Source organism: Stomoxys calcitrans, chromosome 3, assembly GCF_963082655.1.
Source record: "Stomoxys calcitrans chromosome 3, idStoCalc2.1, whole genome shotgun sequence".
NCBI lineage: Eukaryota > Metazoa > Arthropoda > Insecta > Diptera > Muscidae > Stomoxys > Stomoxys calcitrans.
This window is the reverse complement of record NC_081554.1, coordinates 47,541,538-47,556,879: the sequence shown is the minus strand read 5'-3', so window position 1 is coordinate 47,556,879 and position 15,342 is coordinate 47,541,538. Positions and strand designations below refer to the sequence as shown.

The following is a 15,342-nucleotide window of genomic DNA, read 5'->3' as shown; positions in this document are numbered from 1 at the left end:
TTTGCAAGTGAAAATTTCATATTTTGGCCGATTTTGATTAAAATTGCGAAATTTTGAAAGTGATCACGAATTAACGTTAGTTTTGCTCTACGGGGCTTAGTTAAGGAGATATGGCCATTTAAAGTTTTGCAAGCGAAAATTTCATATTTTGGCCGATTTTCAACAAAATTCGGAAATTTTGGAAGGGATCACGAATTAACGTTAGTTTTGCTCTACGCTTCGTAGTTTAGGAGATATGGCCATTTAAAGTTTTGCAAGTGAAAATTTGATATTTGGCCGATTTTCATCAAAATTCTGAATTTTGGAAGTGATCACGAATTAACGTTAGTTTTGCTCTACGAGGCTTAGTTAAGGAGATATGGCCATTTAAAGTTTTGCAAGTGAAAATTTCATATTTTGGCCGATTTTCATTAAAATTCCAAAATTTTGGAAGTGATCACGAATTAACGTTAGTTTTGCTCTACGAGGCTTATTTAAGGAGATATGGCCATTTAAAGTTTTGCAAGTGAAAATTTCATATTTCGGCCAATTTTCATCAAAATTCCGAAATTTTGGAAGTGATCACGAATTAAGGTTAGTTTTGTCCTACGAGGCTTAGTTAAGGAGATATGGCCATTTAAAGTTTTGCAGGTGAAAATTTCATATTGTGGCAGATTTTCTTCAAAATTCGGAAATTTAGGAAGTGATTACGAATTAACGTTAGTTTTGCTCTACGAGGCTTAGTTTAGGAGATATGGCCATTTAAAGTTTTGCAAGTGAAAATTTCATATTTGGGCCTATTTTCATTAAAATTCGGAATTTTTGGAAGTGATCACGAATTAACGTTAGTTTTGCTCTACGAGGCTTATTTAAGGAGATATGGTTATTTAAAGTTTTCCAAGTGAAAATTTCATAGTTTGGCCGATTTTCATTAAAATTCCAAAATTTGGAAGTGATCACGAATTAACGTTAGTTTTGCTCTACGGGGCTTAGTTAAGGAGATATGGCCATTTAAAGTTTTGCAAGTGAAAATTTCATATTTTGGCAGATTTTCATCAAAATTCGGAAATTTAGGAAGTGATTACGAATTAACGTTAGTTTTGCTCTACGAGGCTTAGTTAAGAAGATATGGACATTTAAAGTTTTGCAAGTGAAAATTTCATATTTTGGCCGATTTTCATAAACATTCGGAAATTTTGGAAGTGATTACGAATTAATGTTAGTTTTGCTCTACGGGGCTTAGTTAAGGAGATATGGCCATTTAAAGTTTTGCAAGTGAAAATTTCATATTTTGGCAGATTTTCATCAAAATTCGGAAATTTAGGAAGTGATTACGAATTAACGTTAGTTTTGCTCTACGAGGCTTAGTTAAGAAGATATGGACATTTAAAGTTTTGCAAGTGAAAATTTCATATTTTGGCCGATTTTCATAAACATTCGGAAATTTTGGAAGTGATTACGAATTAATGTTAGTTTTGCTCTACGAGGCTTAGTTAAGGAGATATGGCCATTTAAAGTTTTGCAAGTGATAATTTGATATTTTGGCCGATTTTCATCAAAATTCCGAAATTTTGGAAGTGATCACGAATTAACGTTAGTTTTGCTCTACGAGGCTTAGTTAAGGAGATATGGCCATTTAAAGTTTTGCAAGTGAAAATTTCATATTTTGGCCGATTTTCATTAAAATTGCGAAATTTTGGAAATGATCACGAATTAACGTTAGTTTTGCTCTACGGGGCTTAGTTAAGGAGATATGGCCATTTAAAGTTTTGCAAGTGAAAATTTCATATTTTGGCCGATTTTGATTAAAATTGCGAAATTTTGAAAGTGATCACGAATTAACGTTAGTTTTGCTCTACGGGGCTTAGTTAAGGAGATATGGCCATTTAAAGTTTTGCAAGTGAAATTTTGGCCGATTTTCATCAAAAATCGGATATTTTGGAAGTGATCACGAATTAACGTTAGTTTTGCTCTACGCGGCTTAGTTTAGGAGATATGGCCATTTAAAGTTTTGCAAGTGAAAATTTCATATTTTGGCCGATTTTCATCAAAATTCGGAATTTTTGGAAGTGATCACGAATTAACGTTAGTTTTGCTCTACGGAGCTTATTTAAGGAGATATGGCCATTTAAAGTTTTGCAAGTGAAAATGTCATATTTTGGCCGATTTTCAACAAAATTCGGAAATTTTGGAAGGGATCACGAATTAACGTTAGTTTTGCTCTACGCTTCGTAGTTTAGGAGATATGGCCATTTAAAGTTTTGCAAGTGAAAATTTGATATTTTGGCCGATTTTCATCAAAATTCTGAAATTTTGGAAGTGATCACGAATTAACGTTAGTTTTGCTCTACGAGGCTTAGTTAAGGAGATATGGCCATTTAAAGTTTTGCAAGTGAAAATTTCATATTTTGGCCGATTTTCATTAAAATTGCGAAATTTTGGAAATGATCACGAATTAACGTTAGTTTTGCTCTACGGGGCTTAGTTAAGGAGATATGGCCATTTAAAGTTTTGCAAGTGAAAATTTCATATTTTGGCCGATTTTCATTAAAATTGCGAAATTTTGAAAGTGATCACGAATTAACGTTAGTTTTGCTCTACGCGGCTTAGTTAAGGAGATATGGCCATTTAAAGTTTTGCAAGTGAAATTTTGGCCGATTTTCATCAAAAATCGGATATTTTGGAAGTGATCACGAATTAACGTTAGTTTTGCTCTACGCGGCTTAGTTTAGGAGATATGGCCATTTAAAGTTTTGCAAGTGAAAATTTCATATTTTGGCCGATTTTCATCAAAATTCGGAATTTTTGGAAGTGATCACGAATTAACGTTAGTTTTGCTCTACGAGGCTTAGTTAAGGAGATATGGCCATTTAAAGTTTTGCAAGTGAAAATTTCATATTTTGGCCGATTTTCATCAAAATTCGGAAATTTGGAAGAGATCACGAATTAACGTTAGTTTTGCTCTACGAGGCTTAGTTAAGGAGATATGGCCATTTAAAGTTTTGCAAGTGAAATTTTGGCCGATTTTCATCAAAAATCGGAAATTTTGGAAGTGATCAGAAATTAATGTTAGTGTTGCTCTACGAGGCTTAGTTAGTTAGTGAAAATTTCATATTTCGGCCGATTTTCATCAAAATTCGGAAATTTTGGAAGTGATCACGAATTAACTTTAGTTTTGCTCTACGAGGCTTAGTTAAGGAGATATGGCCATTTAAAGTTTTGCAAGTGAAAATTACATATGTTGGCTGATTTTCATGAAAATTCCGAGATTTTGGAAGTGATCACGAATTAACGTTAGTTTTGGTCTACGAGGCTTAGTTAAGGAGATATGGCCATTTAAAGTTTTGCAAGTGAAAATTTCATATTTTGGCCAATTTTCATTAAAACTCCGAAATTTTGGAAGTGATCACGAATTAACGTTAGTTTTGCTCTACGAGGCTTAGTTAAGGAGATATGCCCATTTAAAGTTTTGCAAGTGAAAATTTCATATTTTGGCCGATTTTCATCAAAATTCCGAAATTTTGGAAGTGATCACGAATTAACGTTAGTTTTGCTCTACGAGGCTTAGTTAAGGAGATATGGCCATTTAAAGTTTTGCAAGTGAAAATTTCATATTTTGGCCGATTTTCATCAAAATTCCGAAATTTTGGAAGTGATCACGAATTAACGTTAGTTTTGCTCTACGAGGCTTAGTTAAGGAGATATGGCCATTTAAAGTTTTGCAAGTGAAAATTTCATATTTTGGCCGATTTTCATCAAAATTCGGAAATTTTGGAAGTGATCACGAATTAACGTTAGTTTTGCTCTACGAGGCTTAGTTAAGGAGATATGGCCATTTAAAATTTTGCAAGTGAAAATTTGATATTTTGGCCGATTTTCATCAAAATTCGGAAATTTTGGAAGTGATCACGAATTAACGTTAGTTTTGCTCTACAAGGCTTAGTTAAGGAGATATGGCCATTTAAAGTTTTGCAAGTGAAAATTTCATATTTTGGCCGATTTTCATCAAAATTCCGAAATTTGGAAGTGATCACGTATTAACGTTAGTTTTGCTCTACGAGGCTTACGTAAGGAGATATGGCCATTTAAAGTTTTGCAAGTGTAAATTTCATATTTTGGCCGATTTTCATCAAAATTCCGAAATTTTTGAAGTGATCACGAATTAACGTTAGTTTTGCGCTACGAGGCTCATTTAAAGTTTTGCAAGTGAAAATTTGATATTTTGGCCGATTTTCATCAAAATTCTGAAATTTTGGAAGTGATCACGAATTAACGTTAGTTTTGCTCTACGAGGCTTAGTTAAGGAGATATGGCCATTTAAAGTTTTGCAAGTGAAAATTTCATATTTTGGCCGATTTTCATCAAAATTCGGAAATTTTGGAAGTGATCACGAATTAACGTTAGTTTTGTTCTACGAGGCTTAGTTAAGGAGATATGGCCATTTAAAGTTTTGCAAGTGAAAATTTGATATTTTGGCCGATTTTCATCAAAATTCCGAAATTTTGGAAGTGATCACGAATTAACGTTAGTTTTGCTCTACGAGGCTTAGTTAAGGAGATATAGCCATTTAAAGTTTTGCAAGTGAAAATTTCATATTTTGGCCGATTTTAATTAAAATTCCGAAATTTTGGAAGTGATCATGAATTAACGTTAGTTTTGCTCTACGAGGCTTAGTTAAGGAGTTATGGCCATTTAAAGTTTTGCAAGTGAAATTTGATATTTTTCGCCGATTTTCATCAAAATTCCGAAATTTTGGAAGTGATCACGAATTAACGTTAGTTTTGCTCTACGAGGCTTAGTTTAGGAGATATGGCCATTTAAAGTTTTGCAAGTGAAAATTTAATATTTTGGCCGATTTTAATTAAAATTCGGAAATTTTGGAAGGGATCATGAATTAACGTTAGTTTTGCTCTACGAGGCTTAGTTAAGGAGATATGGCCATTTTGGCCGATTTTCGTTAAAATTCCGAAATTTTGGAATAACATAAATGACAACTGCAAAACCTATATTATAAATGACAATATTTTTAAATGCTTTAATTGAATTATTGAAATAAAAATCATTACAACATATTCATTACTGACAGAACATTGTTTCCATTTGAGAAAAAACCTATAATAAACAAATCAATTTCCTTATTTGGAACGATAGCATATATCATTTTGAAGCCATTCGATAGATTTCAACGTGGGTTCTTAAACAAATCAACGGCAAGCCAGTGCCAATCACCTATGCCATCAGCATGACCAAATGATGGCGAAAAGAACTTTTGGGTTTGTTAGCTCATGAGGTTCGTGCCTTAAGTCTTTTGTTTTATGTTTTTTTTTTAATTTTTGTTAAAAGTTCTTAAAGCCCTCTGTCTCATAGCCATCAATATATTCAAATTATTTTGCAATTGATAATTGAATTTATTGATATTATCTGTCAGTGTGGCGCCAAAAATATAACAACAAACGTTCGTTTTTTGTTCAAATTCGGCGACTATTAAAGCAAAATTATAATGTTCTGTTTTTGTATAAAAATCGATTTATGCCATTGATATAATGTGGACAAAGAGGTACAGACTTGCTGCAAATAATTACTTGAGCTACAATAACTTCTTGTTTAACTACCCTAAAACTTAAACCATTGTCAGATTATATTGAACATGTCCTTGTAAATTGTAAATCACGATTTTCCCTCACCATCGTTATTAGTATTTCCGCCCGCTCGTTGGTTCAATTTTGATTTTGGGCTTTTGTCTTCTTTTCAGAGTTCTTGTACAACGATTATAAATGACAACAAATATCTAAAGTTGCATTGTATATAACCACCCCCTCTCTTGAAGGTATTGTAGTTTATGTGAATGAGTGAGCCAGCGACTCCAGTCAGACCTTTTATGGCATTTATTAAGTCACCTTAATGTTTTAGTTTTTGTTCAACGCTACCTTTGTTCTATGGTGTTGGCGTTGGTTTGTGGCCGTTTATAACGTGTCTATTAGTACATACCATCAACAGTTTACAATGAATGATGACTGGGTGGTATTAATGCCATATATTTTTTGTTTTTTTTTTTTTTTGAATTTAAACAGTTCTTTAAGTGTTTTAATTGCTATGGCTTATTTTGACCAACATTTTGCTGTTATTTATTTCACTTTGTGTTTTTAGTGTTGTTTATAGTAAACTCCAAAAGGTTATGGCGGAAAAATGTTATGCTATTTGTAATTAATGTTGAGGGACATGTTATTCCAAAAGGAAAAAGTAAAAAAAGCATTAAGTTCGGCCAGGCCGAACTTTGAATACCCACCACCTAGGGTATATAGGTAAACCGCCTTTCGTCATAGTCTGGTAAAAAGTGCATAATTTATGCCCCCTTTGTAGCTACATCGAAATATTGTCCGATTTGGATCAAATTCGTAACAAGTTATTGTTCAATTTTGTAGAACAAAGTATATAAATCCAAATATAGACCGATCTGAACCATATACGACACGGACGTCGCAAAGCCTAACATAATTCACAGTGTCAAATTTCAGCGCAATTGGATTAAAAATCTGCCTTTTACAGGGCCAATACTTTAAATCGAGAGATCGGCTATATATGACAGCTATATTCAAATCTGTACCGATCTTGGCTAAAATGAAGAGGGGTGTCGCAGGGCCTAACACAACTCACTGTCCCAAATTTCAGCAAAATCGGATAATAAATTTGGCTTTTAAAGGCCCAAGACCTTAAAACGAGAGATCGGTCTATATGGCAGCTATATTCAAATCTGGACCGATCTGAGCCAAATTGAAGATGGGTGTTGAAGGGCTCAACACAAATCACTCTCCCAAATTTCAGCAAAATCGGATAATAAATGTGGCTTTTATGGACCCAAGACCTTAAATCGAGAGATCGGTCTATATGGTAGCTGATCCAAATCTGGACCGATCTGAGCCCAATTGAAGAGGGGTGTTGAAGGGCCTAACGCAACTCACTGTCCCAAATTTCAGAAAAATCGGATAATAAATATGGCTTTTTAAGGCCCAAGACCTTTAGTCGAGAGATCGGTCTATATGGCAGCTATACTCAAATCCAGACCGATCTGAGCCAAATTGAAGAGGGGTGTTGAAGGGCCTAACACAACTCACTGTCCCAAATTTCAGCAAATCTGATAATAAATGTGACTTTTACAGGGCCAAGACCTTAAATCGAGAGATCGGTCTATATGGCAGCTATATTCAAATCTGGACCGATCTGAGCCAAATTAAAAAGGGGTGTTGAAGGGCTAAACATAACTCACTGTCCCAAATTTCAGCAAAATCGGATAATAAATATGGCTTTTTAAGGCCCAAGACTTTAAATCGAGTGATCGGTCTATATGGCAGCTATGTTCAAATCTGGACCGATCTGAGCCAAATTGAAGAGGGGTGTTGAAGGGCCCAACACAACTCACTGTCCCAAATTTCAGCAAAATCGGATAATAAATGTGGCTTTTATGGACCCAAGACCTTAAATCGAGAGATCGGTCTATATGGCAGCTATATTCAAATCTGGACCGATCTGAGCCAAATTGAAGAGGGGTGTTGAAGGGCCTAACATAACTCACTGTCCCAAATTTCAGAAAAATCGGATAACAAATGTTGCTTTTATAGGCCCAAGACCTTTAATCGAGAGATCGGTCTATATGGCAGCGATATTCGAATCTGGACCTATCTGAGCCAAAGGGGTCCCGTTTTTACTATTCCTTTGTTTCTCATAGTTCTCAGTTTTCCGGTGGTAAGTCACTGGCCCAGCGCCCCAACCGCATGGGTTTCGTGGGATTGTACACACGTATCCCTCGTTGTGGCGAGCCGCTTGCTCCAAGATCCGACGCTCGCCGCCAGCCGCCCCTAACCTGGGTACAGACGCTGATTTTGGCCATTGGTTATTTGAAGGCGCCAATAACTCGCCTTGTCATCTCGAGTTTCATTGGCACTCAGTATTTAATTAAGAGCCAGTGCCACCTGACTCCTCACTGAGACTCTCCTCTCGAAAATCGCTGACTGGCCGCGGCCGTCCGTCCGTCTGTAAAAAGCCTACTAAAATCCGAAAGAGTAAAGCCATGCGCTTGAAATTTTGCACAAATACTGACTATTAGCCGGCCGATACGGGATGACTATGAGCACCACACAGGCTGGAACTTTGAGCTCCGACTTGTGTGGTGCCCATCGTTATCGTTATCGTAATGCGGAGCATAAAAACGGAGCTTTCTACCATCCGCAACCTGTGGACGCTCCCGTTAGCTTTCAGCTAAGCTTCCCGTGATAACGATGGGCACCACACAAGTCGGAGCTCAAAGTTCCAGCCTGTGTGGTGCTCATAGTCTTCCCGTATCGCCGGGCTAATAGTAAGTAGTTGTGCAAAATTTCAAGAGCATAGCTTTACTCTTTCGGAAATTAGTAGGCTTTTCACAGACGGACGGACGGACAGAGGTATGAACAGACAAACCGCCCATCCTAAGGTGGAGGGTAAAAAAATGAAGTATCGTTGGTTGGGCCCACATCAATATTTACTCCTCCCTCAACTAAAGATTGTATTTTAAGTTTTGCGATTACGTTTGGTGAAGCAACTAAAAGCATTTCTTTATTTTTTTACAGAATATGGATGCGCTGCACAGATCACCAAATGGAAGTGATATCACAACAAATAAGGTCAGTATCGAGAACAAATTTTTAAATGTCAATAAATTTTGTGATTTTTTGTTAAGATTTTTTGCAAAATTACATAATTTAGTTACCAAAATAATCTCTAACATCCTGCAGCAATATCATTCAATGTGTATATATCTCTATTTTTGTTTCCACTGTGCCCATTCTCCCACAGTAATCCATTGGATTATTTTAGTATTATCGTTGATCACTCAGAACCGCATCCATTAACTTTAATAAAAATTTTCCACATCTAAAGTCCATGAGAAACTGCTGCATTTATAAAAGAAAAAAAAAAAACGTTCATAGATTTTTGCTAGCCTTACCCATTTTGTATGAACTAAATACTTGCACGTACATAGTCTTTGAAACTAAATCATTTCAATTGTGAAGGTTTTGGGGGTTTTAAATTGAAGACTTGTTAGTCATACTAAATATGTGTGGCCGAGTAACCATGTTACAGTTTTGTGCAGTTTATTTTTTAAATGTATAAATTGGTATAGCTCACCATTAAAAAAAAAAAAAAACTTCCTATTGTAGTTTGAAGGCATTGAAAATGTGATGCAGTAAACCCCATAACCACCTACAATTGCCACCGCTACCGCCCCTACCATTTGCTGCTATATGGCTACACCAATTTGTTAAACGACAGGAAACTTTTATTGAACTTAATTTAAGCAAAGTTGGGCTGTTTAAAATGGCTCCAAACGCGACGATACTTTACTGCACTTCTCAGGAAGGTGAAGGCGATTACCAACAAAATTCGTGTGAAAAATATTTCAAATAAAAATGAATCATAATGAATGAAATGAAGAAACGCCCATCCCCACGCAATCACGGATGTACCTACGCCGCAGCTTATGGCGCCCCCATCCAGTTCTTTCAACAAATCTCAGAAGGCCTACCATAGATACGTTCACAAGTTCACCCTGATCACAGAGGAAACGACTCCCCAGAAAGGAGAGCCTACGTCCCTGCAGAGCCGAACATGAACACAGCAAGTGCTCAATAGTCTCCCCTTCATACTCATTAAGGCAACTCCAGCAGAAGTCACTCCGCTGCCATGGTGTCTATGGCCCAGTGTCCGGTTATGACCCCTGTCAAGGTACGCATTGACATCTTAACGAACGCCAGCCACTCTCTCATCTTCTTTCGGTCGACGACCGGCCATAGCGCCTTTGCAGTCCGGCAACCATCCTCCAGGTCCCAACTCGCCACCGACGCTGCCTTGCCCATACCCTCTACTATGTTCAGTAGCTCGACAAATGGCTTGCAAGACCGTTGACTGGTCCGCCCGTCGCAGACGAACGCGTCCTGGCGCACTCGTCCGTCCTCTCATTCCCTGGAATACTCTTATGCCCAGGAACCCAAGTCAGCATCAAATCGTTGCCCCGGAACCTATCCAGTGATTCCAAGCAATCCGCCACGCATCTCGGCCTCACCATCTTCGACCCCACGGCCTTGGGCGCCGACATACTGTACACATAAATTCTGAGTTTCGAGGGCGGTAAATCCCTCCCCAGAATTTCTCTTGCGGCCACTGCAAAGGCACAGACCTGATAGACCGTTCACTCGCCCGACAGTCTCAGAGACATACTGATATTGAGTGCATCAGAGTAGACCCCCAATCCAGTCCCTGACTCCATCTTGGAGCCTTAGGTGTGGATTGAGGTCTCACCCTCCTTAAGTACAACATTGGCTCTCCATTCACATTCTCCCTCACAGGAAAATGAATCGCGAATGCCGTCACCGCAGTCGGCACTGGTGCCAGTTAGTCGGAGATCCTCCTCAGTCTACCCTCCACATACATAACACCCACAATGGAACTATGGCCACAACCATCCTCCTTCAGCATGCCGAGCACGCCCGAATATGGTCCTCAAAGGGCTGCATATTCAGTATCGCCTCCAGGTCTGCCAGCGTTGCGGATCTTCTCGAACTCCCTCGCACGCATCCTATTCTTTACAGCATTGCACTATTCCAGTGATCCATAGGTCGGTACTGCTGCCGTAAGGAAAGATGAAAATAAAAATATGAAAGTATAATTTTTGACTGAGATAAAACAAAACGAGCACCGGAGGATTAGAATAGGAAATTTGAAAGTTGAAAATCATATTGGGTTCAAACCACGAGTCGTATGTGATATATGAACGTTTAGTACGTTCAAACCCCTGATTGACAGTTTCTACTAATGCATCTAAAAAAAGTCACAGTTTAGTGCGGTTTATGGGCTGGAGTCATCATTGGACCGCACTTCTTCAAAGAAGATGTGAATCTTATTCGATTTGGCTGACATTTTGAACAACGGCTTCTCTCATGACCTTCAACATACGTGTCAAATATGGTCTGAACCCGTCTATTGCTGTGTACAGCTCCCATATAAACCGATCTCCCGATTTTATTTCTTGAGCGAATAGTATGTTCTAAGCCCTAATTGACAGTTTCTAACAATGCATCCAAAAAAAGTCACAGTTTAGTGCGGTTTATGGGCTGGTGGCATCATTGGACCGCACTTCTTCAAAGAAGATGTGAATCTTAATCGATTTGGCTGACATTTTGAACAACGGCTTCGCTCATGACCTTCAACATACGTGTCAAATATGGTCTGAACCTGTCTATAGCCTGATACAGCTCCCATATAAACCGATCTCCCAATTTTGTTTCTTGGGCCCAATTAAGGGCCCAATGGCTGAAATTTTGCATACAGTGTTTTTTGTTTTGTCTTACAACACCTATGCTAGGTACGGTCTAAATTGGTTCATAACTTGAATAAGCTGTCATATAAACCAATTTCCCGGTTATACTTCTTAAGCCTCTAGAGGGCGCAATTTTATCCGATTTGGCTGAAATGTTGTACAACGGCTTCTCCCATGTCCGTCAAATATGGGCTGATTTGGTCTGCAGCCTGATAAAGCTCCCATATAAACCGATTTCCCGATTTAGTTCTTGAGCCTCTAGGGGCGCAATTATTATCCGAATTGGAAGAAATTTTGCATAATGTGTTTGTTTTTTAACAAACATTACTAAGTAAGGTCTAAATCGGTTCGCTGTTCTTGTTGTTGTTGTAGCAGTTTATTGTGTTCTATCTTTCGTCTGCTTGATTCTGTTGAGTGTCAAGACCCAGGAACTCTGCGACTAAGATGGGGTGCGTCCACAGGGATCTGGGTCTGAGTCGAGTGGGTCTGGCCGGGTAGTTAAACAGGTGACGTGTATCGTGCGATCCCTGGTTACAATCGGGACATACATCTTGCACGTCGGCATCAGTCCTAGCTCTGTGGGAATTGAGGCGGCTGCATCTGCTGGAACGTAATTGAGCCAGAACAACTCTGGTTTGCCGGGGGAGGTCGATTTCTTCGGGTGCAATGGGTGGCGGTCGTTCTCCAAGGACTACATTCACCCGGTAGCCAATTACCGCATCTGCTACCGTGTCTGTATGAATGTGGTTTAGACCCGCTTGATATGCCGCTTGATCTCTCTTGTAGCGCTGAACCTCACGCTCTAGGTCGTGTAGATCTACCTTAAGGCTTCTGGGCGGTGGATATCTATCCACAAGATGATGGTTTGGATGGTTTCTGCGATAACAGCCCAAAAGGTATTGCTTGGACAGCATGTAGTTATGTCTTCGCACTGGTGGTGGCCTGATAGAGGTGGTCCACATGAGAACTGAAGAGACACCCCGTCGCAGTTCGGAGGCGGCATTCTGACAGATCTGAATATTATTCCACTGCGTGTCACAAAGTGGAAGAGACCACACTGGCGCTGCATAACTTACCACAGACCGGCCAATTGCTTGGTACGTGCTCAACAAGGTTTCTTTGACTGCACCCCAAGTGTTGCCAGCAAGTGACTTGAAGATCTTGTTTCTACTTTTGATTTTATCGCAGATTGCTGTGGCATGTGAGGAGAATATGTAAGAGCTGTCAAATGTGACGCCAAGTATTTTGGGACACTTGAGGGACGGAATCATTTCTCCTTCGACCATCACAGTCAGCTTAGTATTCATCTCAAGCTTATAGTGAACAATGTGGCTGAAGATTTGGTGGCGGCTATCTTCAGATTTCTTGCAGCGAAATATGAGGCAAGTTCGTTGAGGTAGACGTTCAATCTATCGCAGATGTCATCAATGGGTGGGGAGCCTGATGCCATGATCGTACAATCGTCCACATATGATACGATCTCTATGCCGTCTGGAGGAGGTGGGATGGAGGATAGGTAGAGGTTAAACAGTGCCGGAGATATCACCCCACCTTGGGGAACTCCCTGTTTCACTCTACGGTGTTTCGATTTCTTATTCCTAAATTCCACAAATGACTGGCGACCACACAGATAATTCGCGATCCATCGTTTCAGGCCTGGCTGGAGGGACGTGTTGGCGATGTCCTCCAATAATTTGGCATGGCTGACCGTGGCGAATGCCTTCGAAAGGTCCAGTGCCACGAGGACCGTCCTATCACATGGCCTGGCAAATGTGTGCGGTGATGGCATGCCAAGCTATTGTTGTGCTGTGCAGTCTTCGAAATCCATGTTGATGCTCGGCGAATGGAAATTCTCCTACGAGGCTCGGTAGGAGTAATGCCTCAAGCGTCTTTGCCACTGGTGAGAGAAGGGAGATCGATCTGTACGACTCCCCCAAACTCAGGTCTTATCCAGGTTTCAGTAGCGGGATCACTCTGCCCATTTTCCAGACATTCGGGAACTCTAAGAGTGTTCAAAGACAGTTTGAGGACAGTGGTAAGGTACTCAACTCCAGGTGAATCCAGATTCGTCAACATCAATGTAGAGATTCCGTCGAGGTCCAACGCCTTAGATGATTTGTCGCCACGGATGACATTCGTAACTTCGCCCACGGTAAATTGTGATGGCTGTCCACCGGCTTGGAGACCATGGATGCGTCGAATGACTCTCCTCCTAGCCCTGTCTCTTTGGGGATGCACAATTAATTGACGGTTGAACAACCTGGTGCATATCTTCAGATCAGTCACGGTTATTTCGCCAAAAGTGAATGAGGTCCTGTCATCCCGCCTACCCCGGGTTCGAGAGTGACTTAATAGTAGGCCACAGTTCGCATACACCGGTGTAAAGTAACATTGCTCCAAGTGTTCCAGCCACAAATTCCGCTTATATTCGTTGACTACCCTGTTTATTTCCAGATTCAGCTCGCTGGGTTTAGCGGGGTCCATACCACGAATTCACCACTGCTTGCGCCGGGAAATTGGGCCGTACTTGGGGTATTCGACCGGCTGGTATAAAGCGAGCGGCTGCTAAGTTAATGATGTCTCGGAATTTCCTCGCGGCCACTAGCACATCAGAGGGGGGTGGCAGTTCACTGAAGCGGCGATTGGTATACTCTCTGAAACCAGCCCAATCGGCCTTCTTATGATTGATAAACGTCCGGCGCTCAGAGGTTATGAAGTCGGGTGGTCGGTCGATGGTGAGAGTTATGGGGAGGTGGTCTGACCCCAAAGAGATGACGACTTGCCAGGATACGTCACTCAGGAGATCAGGGATACAATGGAGATGTCTGGCGAGCTGCTGCACCTCCTCGTAATCCTAGTGGGGGCATCCTCATTCACCGTGCAAAACGTGGAGCTTTCAATCTGCTCTGCCAATGCTATGCCACGCTGGTCGTTACCTAGGGGAGAATGCCATGACGTGTGATGCGCATTAAAGTCCCCTAGAACCAGACGTTTATGGCCAGATGGCAACTTATGTCGGGGTTGTAAGCCTGGCCATTAAACGGGAGACAGCTACCAACCGGCGGTATGTACACGTTGTATAGCTCTATCTCGGCAGTGCCGGACCAGACTGCTATCCCCATGCATTCCATGTAGGGGTCACTAGCGCCATGCTCAGGCGAGATAGGTCCATATTGCACGGAATGGTGTATTACGAAGGCCAATCCCCCACCTCCATTCCTTGAGCGATCCTTACGAGCACATTGTAACCGTGACAGCTCTGCAAGCTGCAGGTGCTGAGGTCACATAGCCCGACGACGAGGACGCAGAAGGCGATGACGACGACGCTTGTGACTCACTGCTGGCTATGTTCGCACAGCACTTTGCAACATAGCCAGTATGACTATACTCCCGTTGTGAAGTAAAGCCAGAGCAAGATCGGCAATGTATCCACTCCGTGCACCGGTTACATCTCACCGACACCGATCGATAATGGAGGCGGTTCTGGTAAACCGAACAGAACCAGGGCCGGGCTTCTTTTCGATTCCGGCACGGACCAGAAGCTTGCGGAGAAGGCACTCCGGGATGTGCCTCTCCCATGACGAAAAAAGACGAACACTTACTCTGAGGCGGCAGCCCTTGCCGATGAGGATTCCATCGGGTCAATCCGGTGCGTACAGCCCTCTGCCATTGGATAGTAGTAGTCAGTAGTCAGGTAGTCCGAGACCCACCTCAGTCTGCCCAATCCATCCATAGGGTCCAGAATGAAAAAGCCAATGTGTAAGTTCTCCATGTGTGATAACAAGGCTTTTATGTACAGGGTTCCATTTAAACTTCTATTGGGTTGCCCAAAAAGTAATTGCGGATTTTTCATATAGTCGGCGTTGACAAATTTTTTCACAGCTTGTGACTCTGTAATTGCATTCTTTCTTCTGTCAGTTATCAGCTGTTACTTTTAGTGTAAAAAAAGTATATTTGATTAAAGTTCATTCTAAGTTTTATTAAAAATGCATTTACTTTCTTTTAAAAAATCCGCA

The 15,342-nt window shown here is 40.5% G+C and overlaps 1 long non-coding RNA gene across 1 annotated transcript in view; it reads left to right on the top strand.

Moving 5' to 3' along the window:
- LOC131996262 (uncharacterized) overlaps positions 1-8,633 on the top strand; it is a 160,013-nt gene extending 151,380 nt beyond the window's left edge. Inside the window, exon 3 of the long non-coding RNA XR_009397738.1 lies at positions 8,580-8,633. This is a non-coding gene — a long non-coding RNA (uncharacterized LOC131996262). The remainder of the gene's footprint in view (positions 1-8,579) is intronic.
- Positions 8,634-15,342: the final 6,709 nt, after the last annotated feature.